The 18,801-nt window shown below is 38.8% G+C and overlaps 1 pseudogene; it reads left to right on the forward strand.

The window, feature by feature from the left end:
- The first annotated feature begins 11,592 nt into the window (after nucleotides 1-11,592).
- LOC118722958 lies at nucleotides 11,593-17,170 on the forward strand (annotated as a pseudogene).
- Nucleotides 17,171-18,801: the final 1,631 nt, after the last annotated feature.

Genomic DNA, 18,801 nt, shown 5'->3' on the forward strand with positions numbered 1-18,801 from the left:
ACCCCTTATTTTGAAAAGCTTACATTTATCTCAAGTATTTGTTATATTCTCTACTAGTGTCATTTGGGAGGTCAGAAATCTAACCCAGACTTAGGTGTCAAATTGGTAAATTGCCTTCACATTGTATTTTGCAAATTAACAAAGCTTTTAGCATCTCTACTATAAATCAAATAGTTCATGATTTCCCCACATTTCACAGTAAATCTTGAGACTCAAGTCAAAATGCATAGTTTTTATTCCTTCTTCATTATATTTGACCCCTATTTTGAAAAATTTAACTTAATTTTATTGATTACTTATTATAGAGAAATACTCAGTCCTTAAACTTTAGTATATTAAAAATTAATGGAGCTGAGGACAATAGCATTGATTAGCCATAATGTGTACATAACATACTGGCCACCAAAGTGACATTTTTGTGTGTGTGTGTAAATTCTTTTTTTTAAATTTCTTTATTGATTAAGTGTAAATCTTGACTTTAGAATCATTCTCAGCCAAGGGTGTGAAACCAGGGATACAAATAAATTTGTATCTGATGTTCAAAACTTTCTCTTTTTCAAGCATCAAATTCATAGTTGAAAGTAGTGAGGCAAAACTCCATGATGGTCAAAAGAGTGGAAACTAAAGCAGTAGCATTAGGGATCCAGAAATATTGACACCATTTTTATGAGCATTTGTGAGCACACAAAATTAACTATGCATTGTCTAATAGTGTGTTAGTGTGATTTCAAGCACTGAAAATGCTGCCAATGGTTAGGTTGGGTAAGAGTTCTTTATCCACAAAAGCAGGGCCTACTGAAAGTAAAGAAGACTGAAAAAGGCTAACTGTTGGATCTCAAAGGGAGGGTGGGGATAAAAGGGAAAGATCAACCAAAGGACTTGTGTGCATACATATGAGCCTAACCAGTGGTCAAGGACAATAGGGGGGTGGAGAAATGAGTGGGGAGTGGTGGGGCATGGGAATGGGGGGTTGAGGGACAAATATGTGATACCTTAATCAATAAAGAATTTTTATTTTATTTTTTTTTAAAAAAGAAGGCTAATGCCCACTAATTATGTTCCAGGAATGGCCTGATTCTAATGTAACTGCTAAGGTTTGGAAAGTAATACATATTGTTCTGAATGAAGGAGGCCTATTCCGTGGTGGGTGGGATGCACCAATGGAGCAAACTATTAATATATAGAGTTCAAACCCTCTACATAGCCCAGCTGTTTCCAGAAGATATAGTGTGGGACCTAACAGAGACCTGGTGAGTGAAACCTTTGGGCTTGACAAGAACAGGATTCCTGACAAGGACCAGAGGCTTCCTCTTTTCCAAAGCCTCTGGGGAAATGATAAGGAAAAGAGAAGCAAAATTGACAATGGTTTGTTGTAAACATATATGAGATTATTCCTAATAGTGGGGGATATCCCATAAATTTGAGAATTGTAATAGATTATAAGATGTTTTCAAATCCACCACACATACACTAATATGCACCTCACATATAATCATGTTTGTAAATTAGTTACATAGTACTGCCCATAGCAATACTGTTTCTGTGGGACAAGCATGGTTCGAAGCCTAGTTTTCTCAGGGATTGCTTAGCCTCACCATTGGGGATATTTAGTTCTGCCATTACCCCAGACCAGTGGAAACTGAGGCTCACAAGCTACTTGCAGCTCTTTGGTGCCTTGAGTGTGGCTCTTTCACAAAGACCACAGACTGGAAAAGTCTGTTTTGAAGAAGTGGTGTTAGAAGTAGTTTAAGTTTAAAAAATTTGGCTCTCAAAAGAAATTTCAATTGTTGTACTGTTGTTATTTGGCTCTGTTGGCTAATGAGTTTGCTGACCACTGCCCTAGACACATAAAATAATTGCCTTTGCCTAATTCAAGTCGCCAGTCCTCTAGATTTGATATGGATAAAGGATATTAAAAGAACTCAAGTTCATGGCAGAGTTTTCCATTGGATAAAAGGGATTACTGTGGTCCATGGATATGGCAGTCCTGCAGTCCTATGAATGCGAGCTGGAGCATGGAATGTACTGATGTCATGCCCATGTCATGGAACACTGCTGAAGCCATAGCAATGATTTGCATCATAACTGTCCTTTTGGTGTCCTAGGTCAGAACAGTGATTTGCTGAGGGGGAAAGTCTCTCAAGTGACTTGTTATTAACTGTAGTTTGTTTATATTAATTGTGCTTGTTGTAATTTAATTCTTTATCATCATCATCTGACATTCTGAGAGTAGAGTTTGGGGGAGAAAAGTGCCTGCTTTGAGTGACTCTTCACAGAGTTGAACCATGAAGCATAAAGAAAAGAAAAAACATCTAGAAAGTGAGTATTTTATCAAAATAGCAAAGATTTGAAGAGGTATGTGTTAAGCACATCCTTGGGGAATAGGATAACCAGGTACTATTTCTAAAGAGAGAGAATCCAAGTTGTAATGAGGAAGGGAGGAGAGAGAGAGAGAGAGAGAGAGAGAGAGAGGAGAGAGAGAGAGAGAGAGGGGAGAGAGAGAGAGAGAGAGAGAGAGAGAGAGATAGAAGGACTGGAAAGGAGGAGAGATGAAGGCAGGGCAGGGATGGGGAGTGGGAGAGAGATGGAGACACAGAAAAAGATAGGAGGGGGAGGGTGGAGGAGGAAGAGGAGAGGGGAGAGAAAGGAGAGGAGGGGAGGGAAGGGGAAAAAACTTTGAACACTTAAAACTGGTTGTATAGGGATTACAGTATAATTTGAGAAAGAATTTATTTAACCAGGGGTAAAGTTGAATTGTTTTGTTCGGCTATGAAGATGTAAATGTTGAACTACTATTTGAAATGTAAGAAAAAAATGGGGCATGCAAGCACACACACACACACACACACACACACACACACAGACCCACACCACCTTTTAATAATGATGGTTTAATTAAAGAGATATTTTGGCTCTTTCTAGAAAAATGGAAAACTAAAATAGTTTGGTTACTATGAAGATTGAAAGTAAACAAGTAACCACTATGCTCAGTGGTGGGAGGAAGATGGAATGGAGCCAACCCCAAAGTTCCAATGGTAGCTCACATTCCTAAAGAAGACTGATACTTCCTTTTAAATATATATATATATATTTCATTAATTTTTTACTGAGAGGAAGGGAGAGGAATAGAAAGTTAGAAACATCAATGAAAGAGAAACATTCATCAGCTGCCTCCTGCACACTGCCCACTGGTTATGTGCCTGCACCCAAGGTATATGCCCTTGACCTGAATCAAACCTGGGACCCTTGAGTCCACAGGTGGATGCTCTATCCACTGAGCCAAACCTGTTAGGGCAAGGACTGATATTTCTAACTTGTTTGTTATTTCTGCAAACTCCAATGAGTCTTTGGAAAAGGCTGTATTCATTTCACTTTCAAAAAACAATAGTGCATATTATATATGTTATTGCACATAAACTATGAGACATGGAAAAATACAATCAAACCTATTTACATATACACACATACAGAACATTACACATATGTAGAACATAAATAATCCAGAGAAAAAAAGATATTAACCTGACATAATTGCCCACTAATTATGTTCCAGGTCCCTTTTTTATTTTATTTTATTTTATTTTATTTTTTGCCTTTCAAAAACACGTATCTCTACTTCATTAGAGTAGATTAGTCTTCAGTGACTAATAAACAAATGGATCTCTTTCTTGCTTATATGACAAATTAGTATATACATGCAGGCCACTAGAGCTGATGTAAACTTTGTTATCATTAACATGCAGCTTTCAAATAAAACCCCAAGATATCAACATCCCTGTAAATTAGAAAAAAGAAGAGCATGGTGGAAGGGGTTTACGTTTCCATCCTGCCTCCACCAGGCTTTCCCCGCTTCCCCTTCTCACTCACTCCACCTTCTCTCGGGCCACCTTAACACTGTTATAGTCTTCTACATGCTTCCAAATTTTCCCTGCTCCATTTTGTCTGTACCATAGAAATTTCCCTGACTCTCATCACACTAGATGAGTATCTATGTTTCTAATTTTTAATATAATGATGAGAAAAAGCAACCAGAAACAAAGCATATAGTGTGCCCTTCTGCTTTGTTTCTGGTTGCTTTTTCTCATCATTATATTTGTATCATTTACTCCTGTGGCATGTGACTTTAGTTTTTTCATTCTATGTATACCATAGCATGAATATAATTTCTTTATTTATCATACTTTACTGAGCATTTGGTTGCTTTCAGTTTGAATTACTTGAACAGGTTATGATCTGGGCATTATATAATATTACATGTACTTTCAATGAGGATATTTCTTTTTGGTGAGTATTTAACAGTTAGACTGTTAGTGCTTAGGTTGCATATTCTATCTTGTTCCCTTTCAGAACTCAATATTTCACCATTTGCTCTCTGAAGCAATCTCACATTACTACACACCTAATTTGCACACACTTCTCAGCACTCTCTGCCATCTTTTCAAAGCCCAGGATTCTTTCCCTTACCCAATTTGGTTTTCATATCATCACATTCTTTAATTATCTTCTCACTTTTGCAAGAACACTAATTCTATTAGCTTCAAAAGGAATATTCTCAGTAATAACATTCCATATCCAAACAACATAGTATGTAAAACACACACACAAATCTATCAGTATAGGAAAAGCAAGGTACACACATAAATGTGTGCTTACCTAACACACAGATACAAAGTATACATACTATCTACAGTCACACAAAATGTATTCCATAATCAGATTTGAAGACAAAACAGTCACACATTATTTAATCTTAACCCAGTTTTAAGCAATAAGTTATAAAATTAAACACCAAACACTTTACATTCACTGTACCATACTTCTAAAATGTGAATAATATATTTACCAGGAACATGTAAAAGAGTAGATGATAATCTTTATGGGTTATATAATGAGAATTGAGCTTAATTAACAATTAGTGGAGAGTTGCACAAAATTAGTGCATGGTGGGAGTATTCCTCAGCCTGGTCTTCACCATCTCCAATCTAGGACCCCTCAAAGGATATCCTACTGCCTGTTTACAGGGACGGGGCCTAAACTGGTAGTTGAACATCCCTCTCATTCTCTAGGAATTTCACTCCCCATGATCCCATATGGCATGGCCATCTTACTTCCCACAGCCCTCCAACACACATTCTAGTTTTCTAATGTTTGTAACTTTCCTTCCTAGGATTCCATCAATTACAACATAATTTCCCCTATCTTGGAAAGCGTAATATGCCTGTGTCCCAGTCTGTAAGAAAATGGAGGATCATGGAGGGGCACATAGGAGGTTTGTATGGTGATGCCAGTTAGTGGTACATGTAATTTCCATTATTTTTCCATTGTGTGAATTTAATCTCATGGTAAGGACTACCTTCAAGGGAAATGATGACTCTATTTTGAGAGAGCAGTCTCTGTTCCATAAAAAAAAAAAAAAAAAAAAAAAAAAAATTGGAAACCCACTCATCCATGGCATATATTAATACGATGCATATTTCTGTGCATTTTATATTTTTATGGGACCCATTTTACAATTTCCATGAAGAGAGGACTGTGTGTGTTCACTGAACAAGTCACATAGCAGACTCTTATGCTTTTTTTAATGGACAGATAAATACACAGAAAACAAGCACGGTCCACATCTGTGTTATTTTTATTTAATTGCTCAGCAAAGTTGAATTTAAGGAAAGATACTTTGCAGAACAGAAACAAGGGTTATGGGTTATATATGGGTTATATAATGAGAATTGAGCTTAACAATTAGTGGAGAGTTGCACAAAATTAGTGCATGGTGGGAGTATTCCTCAGCCTGGTCTTCACCGTCTCCAATCTGGGACCCCTCAAAGGATGTCCTACTGCCTGTTTACAGGGACGGGGCCTAAACTGGCAGTTGAACATTCCTCTCATTCTCTGGGAATTTCACTCTACATGATCTCATATGGCATGGCCATCTTACTTCCCATAGCCCTCCAACACACATTCTAGTTTTCTAATGTTTGTAACTTTCCTTCCTAGGATTCCATCAATTACAACATAATTTTCCCTATCTTGGAAAGCGTAATATGCCTGTGTCCCAGTCTGTAAGAAAATGGAGGATCATGGAGGGGCACATAGGAGGTTTGTATGGTGATGCCAGTGAAGAGAGGACTGAAAGCATGGGAGGCCGCTTCTTCTCAGAATGTATCCTCCATCTCTCCTAAAGACAGGCTAACTGGTGCTGGGAAGGAAGGATGAAGAGTACACAAAGTTGGTGGGGATGTAGAGAGAACCCAGATTTGAACTGAGTGGTTCTGCCCATTAGTCAACACATGGCTGCTCAGAGCAAAACCTCAAACACTTTTGCATCATCTTCAATGTGATCAGCAGAGAAAGTAATGTATTCCAAGGGAAAACACTGAAAAGAACTAAAGCAAGTACAAGAAGATCAGAGGGGAACAGTGTTCTATTTGAGGAAATAATAGGAGGGCACTTAAATGGATGAGAGTTTTATCAGAGAAAAATCTAAGTGTGTTTCTATGAGTCAGTCAAGGGCATGTTATGTTACAGTGAACCTGTGAAGCATTAATAACTTAAAACAGGCCAAAACTGGTAGGATCCTCAAGAACTTAACTTGAGCAAGAATACAGAGACATGTGCAATTAAATACCCTATCACATCTATATACCTTCATAGCCAATGTTTATATTCACAGGCATCTCTATCAGACAGACCCATTTGCACTCATTCTCCCCATCACTCATTTCTTTATAGTCTTCCACAGGCTTCCAAATTTTCCATGCTCCATTTTGTCTGTACCATAGAAATTTCCCTGACTCTTAGCACACTAGATGAGTACCTATGTTTTTTTTTTTTGTTTTTTTTTTTGTAAGAAAATAGGTATAATATATGCTTTATGTCTGGTTTCTTTCTCTCATCATTACATTTGTATCATTTTTTCATGTTGCATGTGACTTTAGTTTTTTTTTTTTTTTATTCTATGTATACGATGGCATGAATATAATTTCTTTATTGATTGTACTTTTCTGAGCATTTGGTTGCTTTCAGTTTGAATTACTTGAACAGGTGATGTTCTGGGCATTATATTACTTGTACTTTCATGAAGGATATTTCCATGTGGTGAGTATTTAACAGTTAGACTGCAAGTGCTTAGCTTGCATATTCTATCTTATCCCTTTTCAGAACTCAATTTTTCACCATTTTCTTCCTAAGGCAATCCCATGTTACTGCACACCTAATTTGCACACTCTTCTCTGCACTCTCTGCCATCTTTCAAAGCCCAGAATTCTTTCCCTTACCCAATTTGGTTTTCATATCCTCAAATTCTTTTATTATTTCCTCACCTTTTGTAAGGATACTAATTCTACTATCTTCAAAAGGAAAACACACACACAAGTCTATCTGTATAGAAAAAGCAATGCACACACACATAAATATGTACTTACCTAACACACAGGTACAAAGTATACATACTATCCACAGTCACACAAAACTTATTCCATATTCAGATTTGTAGACAATTCTCAAATACACAAGCCTTCATTCTACATCTGTCTTCCAATTCTCTAACAGCATTACCTTGGTACATTCTTACCTTGATTCATTTACACTCACCCAATTACACACTAAATCCATAAATAATTTACATGCAATCACACAGATAATCTGTTTTAAAATGCTCATTCTAGGCCAAACACTTGAAAACACATATGCCTTAAAGAAAATGAAATTTGATCTATTATCATTCTAATCCATAAATCACTTCAGCCACCATGTGTTTTACCATTCCCTTTTACCAATATCAAATATACTCATGGGTATATCCCAGAATATCTATACAACTTTACACAAACATACCTACAATGTTTTCTCTTCACAATTATACCACACATTGTTACACCTCAAGTGTAACAATACATACAATACAATACATACAATAAAAAATAAAAAACAATACATACAATAAAAAAATACAAAAAAAAGTGTAACAATACCATACACAGAATTCTGAAATCACACATACATAGACATAATTTCACTCAACATGCTCACATATGGCATGACCATCTTACCTCCCACAACCCTCCAACACACATTCTAGTTTTCTGATGTTTGAAATTTTCTTTTCTATTGAATAGGATTCCATCAATTACAACAAAAGTTTCCCTATTTTGGGAAACTTAATATTCCTGTGTCCCAGTCAGCACAGAAAAGGAAGATCATGGAGGGGCACATAGAAGGTTTGTATGGTGATGCCAGTTGGTGGTGCATATAATTTCCATTCGTTTTTCATTGTATGACTGTAAACTCATGGTGAGAACTACCTTCAAGGGAAATTGATATTTCAAATATATTTTTTTTTGTCCAAGTAAAACAGAGACAGTAGTCTCTGTTTTATTTAAAAATAATATTTTTTTTTGGAAATCCACACACCTATGACATATATTAACCCAATGCATATTTCTGTGCATTTTATATTTTCATGGGAAACATTTTACACTTTCCATGAAGATATGACTGTGTGTGCTCACTGAACATGTCACATAGCAGATTCTTATTGTTTGTTCAATGGACAGATAAATACACAGAAAACCAGCATGGTACATATCTGCATTATTTTTATTTAATTGCTCAGCAAAGTTGGATTTAAGAGAAGATACCTTACAGAAAAGACACAAGAGAATGGCTCTGACTCAAGGCCTGAAAGCAAGGAAGGCCTCCTCTCCAGACAATGTATCCTCCATCTCTCCTAAAGACAGGCTAACTGGTGCTGGAAAGGAAGAATGAATAGGACACAAAGTTGGTGGGGATGTAGAGAGAACCCAGAGTTGAGCTGAGTGGTTCTTCCCATTAGTCAACACATGGCTGCTCAGTGCAAAAACACAAACACTTCTTCAATGTGATCAGTAGAGGAAGTAATGTATTCCAAGGGAAAACACTGAACAGTTCCAGAGCATGTGCACGGAGAACAGTGTTCTATTTGAGGAAATAATAGGAGAGGACTTAAATGGATAAGAGTTTTATCAGAGAAAAACCTAATATAACAAAAGGGTAATATGCAAATCAATCAAATGGCGAAATGACTGGTTGGCTATCATGTGGCAGACGCTCAACAGAGTAGCTTCCCCCTGGTGGTCAGTGAGCTCTCACAGGGGAGCACCACTCAGCCAGAAGCAAGACTCACTGCTGGCGAACACAGTGGTAGTGGTGGGAGATAAGGATGTACAACTACCAGCTTAGGCCCACTCCCTGAAGGAAACAGGGCTAAGTGGTCAGTTGGATATCCCCTGACAGCTCCTGGACTGTGAAAGGGCACAGGCCAAGCTAAGGGACCCTCCCTTAGTGCATGCATGTCGTGCACGGGGTCTCTAGTCTAATAATATGTTTCTATGAGTCAGACAAGGGCAGGTTATGTTACAGTCAACCTGTGAAGCACTAATAACTTAAAACAGGCCAAAAGTGGTTGGATCCTCAAGAACTTAACTTGAGCAAGAGTACAGACATGTGCAATTAAATACCTCATCACATCCATATACCTTCATAACCAATGTTTACATTCACAGGCACCCCTATCAGACAGACCCATTTGCACTCATTCTCCCCATCATTCATTTCCTTATAGTATAGTATTCTATGTGCATATTTATTCTCCATGATCTCTCATTGTCTGTACCATACAAGGAGTTATGGTTTCTCTGACTCTTAACACACTAGATGAGCATTTGTTTTAAAATTTCATTAAACAGAAGAGTACAATATATACTTTGTGTCTGATCACATTCTCTCATTGTTATATTTGTGTGATTTATTCAATTGCATGTGATGCTAGTTTGCTCATTCCATATACCAGTGCATGAATATTATTTCTTAATTGATTATACTTTTCTGAGCTTTTGGGTTCTATGAGTCTGGGATTACTTAATAAACTGACATCCTAAATATTCTATTACATTTTTTTCAACATGACACATTTCTGATTGTTGAATGCTTAAGAGTTAGTCTACTAGGCCTGAGTTTTCATATTAAGTTTTTAGTCCCTTTATAACTCAATTTTTTACAATTTACTTTCTAATGCAATCTCATATTACTGCACAGCTTATTTAAACACACTTCTCCTCACTCTCTGACATCTTTACAAAGTCCAGGTATTCTTTCTCTTATATATCTTGATTTTCATATCCTCATATTCTTTAATCATTTCCTTGCATTTTTCAAATACAATACACTCATTCCACTAATCTCACAGAGAATATTCTTAGTAATAATATACCATACCTAAACTACATGACATATTAAACACACAGAAAAACCCGCAATGATAGGAAAAGCAATCTACATACATAAACATGTGTTAAACTAACACAGAGACACAAAGTACAGATACTATCCTCATTCACACAAAACTCATCCCATATTCAGATTTGCAGAAAACAAATCAATCTCACATTATTCAATCTCAACCCAGATTTAACCAACAAATTATGAACTTAAACACCAAGCCCATTACACTCACTATATCATACTGCTAAAAATGGAAATAATATATTTACCATACACATTAATCAGACATGATGATAATTTTAAACAGTTAAATAATGAGCATTGAGCTTTGGTAACAATGAAAACTGAATGGTGACATAACAATTAAGAGTTAATTTCTTAAAAAGTAAAATTTTATCTTTTTACATTTCTATAACTCAATATAGATATCAATAAAAATAGATACATATGCATGCAGAATGTTTCTTAAACTTGTACCATATATCCCCTATTGGTATAATTTTTATTAGAAAATATAATTGATATGCATGTTGAGTTCCTTCAAGTGTGGTTCTAAGTTTTTGATAATCCATATAGATCACTATAAAAGTTGCATACAAGACACTCACTCCCACTGACATCCACCAAACTCACCATTTAATGTGTTCATGTCCTCAAGGAAACTAATTTTCTTCTGCTGTGTCTCTAACCGTATGGCACGTCAGCTGCCAGCACTTGAGACCTTCATGAGCTGAACATTCTGAGAGCTCATACACACCTCCTCTAACATTATCAGCCTCACAATCTCATAGTAATACCCGGTACCACGCTTGCACTGCTCACATGTGCTAACATAACACATGACAAACATGCACACACTCATTAGCCATCACCTTTTAGCAACATCAAAAGACACTTCCCACATATGTCCCAGAATATATGTACACCTCCAAAAGTACATACATATAATTCTACACCCTTATTCCCACATAGTTATACCATGTAAATACCTCAGATAAAGCTCACTACACCCAAAACTCTGAAATATCACATACAGATGTACTTTACCTGCTCACGTAGATCATGGCCCTTGTAGCTCCTACAACAGTCACACACCCATTCTAATATTTTTAATGTTTGACTTTTTTTTTCATAGGAATCAAGGAGACACCTGTACCCAAGGACTTGGTGCAAACAAAGACTTACTTTGCCAGTTCATATACCTCGAATTCTTCAGCTAGTAATAAGGATTCCAGGCTCATGAAAATTTATTATATACGTGTACAAATGAAAAGGGGTGTGGCTGTCATGTGCCATACAGAGGATGGATGGGAGCCTCCCTCAAAAAGGATCTAAATGGAAGAAATGACCTATACTACAGAGGTCCATAGAAATGTCCCCCTATCTCACACATCTGGGGAGAATGTCCTAAATGACCCTGAGCCCAGTGTAAACAGTGCGGTCCAAGAGAAAAGGGAGAAGGCTGGCTGGCGTGCAGCACCTTCAACTCTGGTGTTCTATCGCAGGATCCCGTTGCGGAGGCCGCTGGACAGCAGGTTCAGGTGCCTGGCCTGCTGCCACGTCTTTGCTAGCCTAGAGGCCCTTCAGCAGCATGTGGAGCATGGGGTCCGGGAAGGCTTCAGCTGCCATGTGTTTCATCGAGCCATGGCCAGTCTGAAGTACAAAAAGCTTAAGAGGAAGAAGAAGAAATTAATGAAGGCAACATTAAGTTGCCAGGAGGAAAAATAATTTGACACAAAGACAAACTTCTACATCTAAACAGATTGTTTTCAGCCCCTAAAAGAGAGGAAGTGAAGCAGGTTAGACTCCACGGAGGAGGCTTCATTCCCCTCAGCAGACACAGTATCCAACCTTTTTTCCATTTCTAGCACCACCATCTCTGCGACCACACCACCAATCTGAGCAGACAGCCGCTTTTAATTCTAAGACTGAGGGACCAGAAGGCAGACCACACCATCCCAGATACTGCCTTACCCTCTTCCCTACTCTATTGATTATACCCACACATATAGCATCCATAAACACATGATTGATGCAAAAGAGTATAGCCACTACAGGATTTAATAGTACAGATCCTAATACCCCTCCCCTGCACTGACTCCCACATTTCCATGAAATTGGTCTCTTTAAACAATTTTACATATTTTTCTAAAACCATTTCTTTAAATGGAGGTATACTTCTATACAACATCTCCCTATAACATATTCATCTGCACAATTATTTGGCCTGAAGACAGATATTATTGAGAGAGAATAAGGTACTGCACAGGTGGAACAAAAAGCAACTATAATCCACCCCTTACCTTCTACTGTGGACACACAGGTGCATATTCACTTCTTATACATACATATTCCTGGGGAAGGGTGGAGCACAAAATGAGTAGTTTCAAAATCTTCTGATATGTATAATATACAGGTGTCCAAAGTGTCATAGTGAGTATTTAAGCTTAATAACTTTAGAAGGGTAAAAGCTACCAACCTGTGAAAAACAATTTGCATGTTTAATTAATTTGCATGCTTTTACACTTATTTCACTTCACTCATTTTCAAAGATCATTTTTTATTCTTTGTGTGTCTTGCATCTGCAGAGGCTCATATACAAACGAAAATAAAATTAAAAATATTAGAAACTCACAAAACTATATAGGAGAAGGGAAATTAAAATAGTTTCCCTTTAACATAAAACTTTTCATAGTTTATAGCATTTATCCTTCTGAACTTATTAGAGCTTAAAACTAAGAGATTATAGTTGCTTTTGGTTTCATCTGACTAGTATTTATTTTTTCTTCTCCCTTTGTAAAGAAACTCTATTTTCTGGCCAAATATGAGGGTAAATAATTACTTTTCTATCTGCCTTTCATCAATCGATCTAGGGATAGACATCCTTACTTGGCCAATCTGTACTAATGAGTTGGTGAATTAAAACAGAACAGAGATTGGGGTGGTGGTGGTGGTGATGATGTTGGTGGTGAGTTACCCTTTGTCTGCAATCCAGGGCCCCTCTAGACTTGCTTTAATTCCTCTCTTTTGAAAGACCAGGCTGTTTTAACTGTGACTTTATGTCTAACTAAGCCTTCACATTAATTCTCCAATTAGTTCTTGATCTTCTTCCCCAATAAGCCTAAGCCCTTTACTGTTTTTTGTAACCTAATGTTCCTTAAAGGATGCAAACTATAGCTTCAACATCTCATTCTTCCATTTAATCTGTCAAATTATATAACTGAAAAAGCAACACAGCATATTCCACTAATTTTATATTGAAACACCAAGGGATATACATGTAGTAGTATGTATACTTAATTAAATAAGAAGTACTTTAAGTAGGTATAGTGTCCAATATTTTTACCTACCAATATCTCCTCTAAACCATACCACCAATATGAGCAGATAGCCCATTTTTATACAATCTACCACTTTCCTGAGGGAGAATAAGGCAGATAACAACATCCCAGATATTGCCTTACACACTATCCAACTTTAGTACAGCCCCACTTATACCGTCCGTCAATATATATTTGCTGCAAAAGAGTACAAAAAATAATGCAGATTGTAATTTCTATGAAAGTGGTCTTTGTTAATATAATATGGAACATACTTGTAACTTAATATTTATCTGTTCCATTGGGAAATTTTGTTAAGTGGGCAAAGTGAATAAAATTTATTATATGTTACCAATTACATTTCGGGCATTTACTATTTATTCTTATTTTCTAGATCATGGCTAATAATTCTAATATCTACATATTTTACCCATTTGTCTAAAAAATATATGTACTAGTATATATCCTTTTAAGATTCAAAATTCTCCCAGTGCTTGTTTTCATTTTCTTCCTCATTCCAGTATACCTACTATTAAGAATACTATAATTTTTTTTTAAGTCTAGTACTTTCTACAGTGGCTACCACAGAATGATTAGACCATCAAATTATGTTTGTATAAGAAGGATAGATTTTAATTTTCTACAGCTCAAACACTGAGTTCCCTGTCAAACATTTTCCCATATTACTGCGTTGTGCCTTTGTTTTAAATTATTGGTAATTTTTATATTGTATATTTTTAAATTATTCATAGCATAGTATGTTTTGAAGGTTTTAAGGATGAATGACTTACAAATAATTTCTTATTTTTTTATTCTTAAAATTTGAAATTCAAAAACTCATCAAGGCTCAAATGAAGAGTTATTTTTTAAACATTTTACTTGATTTCAGAGAAAAAGAAGAGAGATAGAGAGATGGAAACATCAATGATGAGAGAGAATCATGGATCTGCTTCCTATTGTACTCCCTCTACCCCACTAAGGATCTAGTCTGCAACCAGGGCATGTGCCCTGACCAGGAATCAGACTATAACCTCCTGATACATAGGTCCACATTCAAATACTGAGCCACACCTGCCAGGAAGAAATGAGGGTGTTTTTTTTTGTTTTGTTTTTTTATTGAATTTATTAAATTGACATCCTCCCTCCTCTTATCTAATAAAAGACTAATATGCAAATTAACCATCACTCAACTACACCCACCAGCCATGCCCACCAGCCATATCCACTAGCCAATCAGAGTGAGTATGTAAATTAACCCCAACCAACATGGCTGCGCCGCAGAGAGCAGGAGGGAGGCTTGGGTTTCCCTGGTAATGGAGGAAGCCGAGCTTTCCACACATGTTGGTGGGCCCAGGTCTCCATTCAAGGGTACAAAGTTTCAATTGTAGAAGATACATAAATTCCAATAGAAATGGCTGCTGCCATGGAGCGAACAGGAGGCTTGGCTCTGCTCCAGGCTACAAAGTTTCAATTGTAAAAGATAAATAAATTCCAGATACCAGGGCCTCTGCTTGGGTCCTCAGGAGAGCATGGCTGGCCTGCAAACCACCACAGGCTCCTCTCCCAGGCCACCCCACATCCCAAGGGAAACCCCACCCTAATCCTGGACACCCTTCAGGGCAAACCAGCTAGCCCCCACCCATGCACCCAGGCTTCTCTCTACATTAATAAAATAGAAAAATGCTAATTGACTGTACCTTCACTATGCCCACAGCCAACCAGGAGTGATATACAAATTAATCCAACAAAGATGGAGGATAATTTGCATATGCAGGAGTGACGAGCTGTGTCTGACACTGCTGCTGGGTCCAGGTCACCATCGGGGTCCTGTAGGCCTGGTGGGCAGCGACTCACACCACCTGCGGAGTCCAGCCTGCCATTGGTAATGGCGCAGGCCAGGCGGACAGTGCCTGATACTGCTCTCAAAGTCCAGGCCACCATCGGGGACCCAGCAGGCTTGGCAGGCAGTGCCTCATGCTGCTGTGGGGTCCAGGTTGCCATTTGGGTGCAGGCAAGCCAAGCAGAAAGTTCCTGAAGCTGCCCATGGGGTCCAGACAACCATTGGTAACTGGGCAGGCCTAGGGGGCAGCACCTATCACCACCTGCAGGGTCCAGGTCACCATCGGGGGTTCAGGCAAGCTGGGCAGACAGTGCCTGATGCTTCCTGCTGGGTCCAGGCAGCCATTGGTAACTTGGCAGGCCTGGGGGAAAGGGCCTGACACAGTCCGCAGGGTCCAGGCAGCCACTTGGGTCTGGGCAGGCCAGGCGGGTTGAGCCTGATGCTGGCCACTAGGTCAAAGCTGCCATCGGGGACCCAGGTAGGCAGGGGTGGCCAGGGTCTCTGGAATCACTGTCTGCTGCAGGCCTCCTGTGGACACAGGTGGAGCAGGCCAGGGTTGAACATTTTAATGAAAATGGGATGCCTGTGCCCCAGCCCACCATGCAGGTACCTGGCGAGGAGAAGGCAATGGGCAGTTAGCAGGCACTAGGGCTTGGAAGGGACTGGGAGCAACCTACAGGCATGCTATCAGGAAGAGGTGTTGAACTATAATGATGCAGAGGGCTGGCTGATAAAGGCGTGGAAAGGTGCAGAGGAGGCGGCTCTTGCTGGTGCTGAGTTTGAAAAGCGCATCAGGCAGCCTGATGGACTAAATAGTCTTTCTGAATAAGGTGCATGAAGAGATGATCACCGAGCTGTAGGTGCAGATCCAGTATGCTCAGATCTCCGTGGAGATGGACATGTTCTCCAAGTCCAACCTCTCTGCAGTGCTCAAGGACATTAGCCCCCAGTAAGAGAAGCTGGCTGCCAAGGACATGCAGAATGCAGAAGAATTGTACAAGAGCTGCTCACCATGCTGACCTAGAGCACTGCCAAGAACACCTACAGGGTGCGCACCACCAAGGAGGAAGTGTCTGAAAGCCACCACCTGCTCAAAGCCAAGACCCTGGAGATCAAAGCATGCCTGGGCAGGAACTAAGCTATGGGAAAGTAGCTGCAAAAGCTGGAGGATGAGCAGAACTCTAATGTTAGTGCTATACAGGACACAATCAACGAATTAGAAAATGAGTTGAGAACTACAGAGAGTGAAATGGCATGATATCTAAAAGAATACTAGAACCTCCTCAATGTGGCTTTGGACATTGGCATTGCAGCTTACAGGAAACTCTTAGAAGGTGAGGAGACCCAGCTCAGTTTCACCGGCGTGGGAAGCATAGCCAGTGGCTACTCCCAGAGTTCCCAGGTCTCTGGTGATCTGCCTACGGTGGTTTACAGACTGGCTCCTGTTTGATGTTTGCTTGTCCATTCCCTTCTTAATACACCAGCAATGTCCAGGAGGAGCAGATCTAGGTGGAGAAGACCATTAGGAAGCTAAAGATGAGCCCGCCTCTGAAGGAGAAGCTAAAGAGGAGGAGAAGGAGAAGGAAGAGACTGAGGAAGAGGAAGGAGAGGTAGAGGAAGAAGTGCCAAGGAAGAATTTGAGGATGCAAAGGAGGAAGAATAAGGAAGTGAAGGTGAAGGAGAAGATGCCCAAGAAGTTGAGAATGAGGAGAAAGATGAAGGTGCTGGGGAGGAGCAAGGAACCAAGAAATGATTGAGCCCCCCTTTCCTTAATTATTTCAGGAATAATCCTCCTGAAACCAGGTCAACCCTGTCACCAACCAAGTAGTTGAGTTTTTGATACTATATGAATTAAGAAGTCAATATATGTAACATTCTGAGATGACTCAGATTGGATATTGAATGTTATGCTATGACTTTTCTCTTTATGCACAGTATCTGTCTGCTTGCAGAGTTGCTTCCTGGTTTGCTGCCAGCCTGTGCATGGTCCATGCTTATGAGTTCAGGATCTGACAATGTGAATAATTCAGATGTTTACAATAAATACACATGAATACATGTATTCACTGATGTTAATGTTAAACTTCATGGGAAAAAATAGTCCTTTGAGTCTTTGGTGATTAGAAATTAAAGACCTCAAATCATGTGCAATAAACAGTGAATAAGTTACACTGAATGACAAAAAATATATATACATTAGGGGCCAAGAAACTGAGAAACCATTCCCAAATCAGGAAGGGGAGTCACAGGGTGTATATTATTGCTATGAATACAGTATTTCCTACTATTTACAACACATACAATGTAATGTGTTAGATATCTTCCTATTACATGAATTATGTATTCTCATAGAGTAATACTGGTACATATGTTATAGTTATGGCAGTATGTCATATCCTATCTATACTAATAAAAGGGTAACATGATAATTAGACCATAAGACCTACCAGAAGTCCTTCCAGACAAAGCCATGGTAGTGGAGCCAAGGCAGAGGCAGTTAGGGGTGATCAGTCCAGGAAGGGAAGGCATTTGGGGGTGGTCAAGCCAGGAGGGGAGGGCAATTGGGGGTGATCCGGCCAGCAGAGGGGACCAGTTGGAGGTGAGCAGGCCAGAAGGGGCATGAAGTTGAGGGCAATCAGGCCAGCAGGCAGAGTAGTTAGGGGTGATCAAGAAGGCAGTCAGGTAAGCAGTTAGGAGCCAGCACTCCCGGATTGTGAGGGGTTTGTCCAACTGCCAGTTTAGGCCTGATACCAAAGAGGACTCAGATTGGAAAGGATGCAGGCCAGGCTGAGAGACACCTCCCTTCCCTCTGTGCACAAATTTTGTGCACTAGGCTACTAGTGTAATATATTTGATTTTGCTTCTAAATTTTGTAGTTATTTCATTTGACATAATTTTATCTATTTATTATAATATATTTATGTGGCTCAAAGCACATCTACAAAGCAATTATATTCAAAGTATACCCTCTATTATTGGTTCCTCAATCATGTTCCTCTCTCCTTCGCAAATAAAATAATATATACTTTATCATATTATTCTCTTTTGAAACTAAACAAATAAATATTTATAAGACTTGTTAAATAAATGTTACCCTCACTTTCTTCCTTCACTGAATACTAACTCCTGGAGATATGTCACAGCTGACTCTGGAGCTATCAACACTTCTCAGTCCCATTTTCCACTTAGTCACAGTTGTCAAGTCTAGTCTATTTCTTAGGATAGAAATTTTGGAAAATCTCTCCAAAACTTAATTCTTTAATCTTCTGCTCTAATCTACATGGTTCTCTAGGCTTGATGCATATCTACTATCCTCACACATCTTGTTCTCCTGGAAATTCTCTTCACCTCTGATCTGGATCCAGTATTTCACGGATGCTATGG

This window comes from Pipistrellus kuhlii, unplaced genomic scaffold (genome assembly GCF_014108245.1).
Source record: "Pipistrellus kuhlii isolate mPipKuh1 unplaced genomic scaffold, mPipKuh1.p scaffold_m20_p_2, whole genome shotgun sequence".
Classification (NCBI taxonomy): Eukaryota; Metazoa; Chordata; class Mammalia; order Chiroptera; family Vespertilionidae; genus Pipistrellus; species Pipistrellus kuhlii.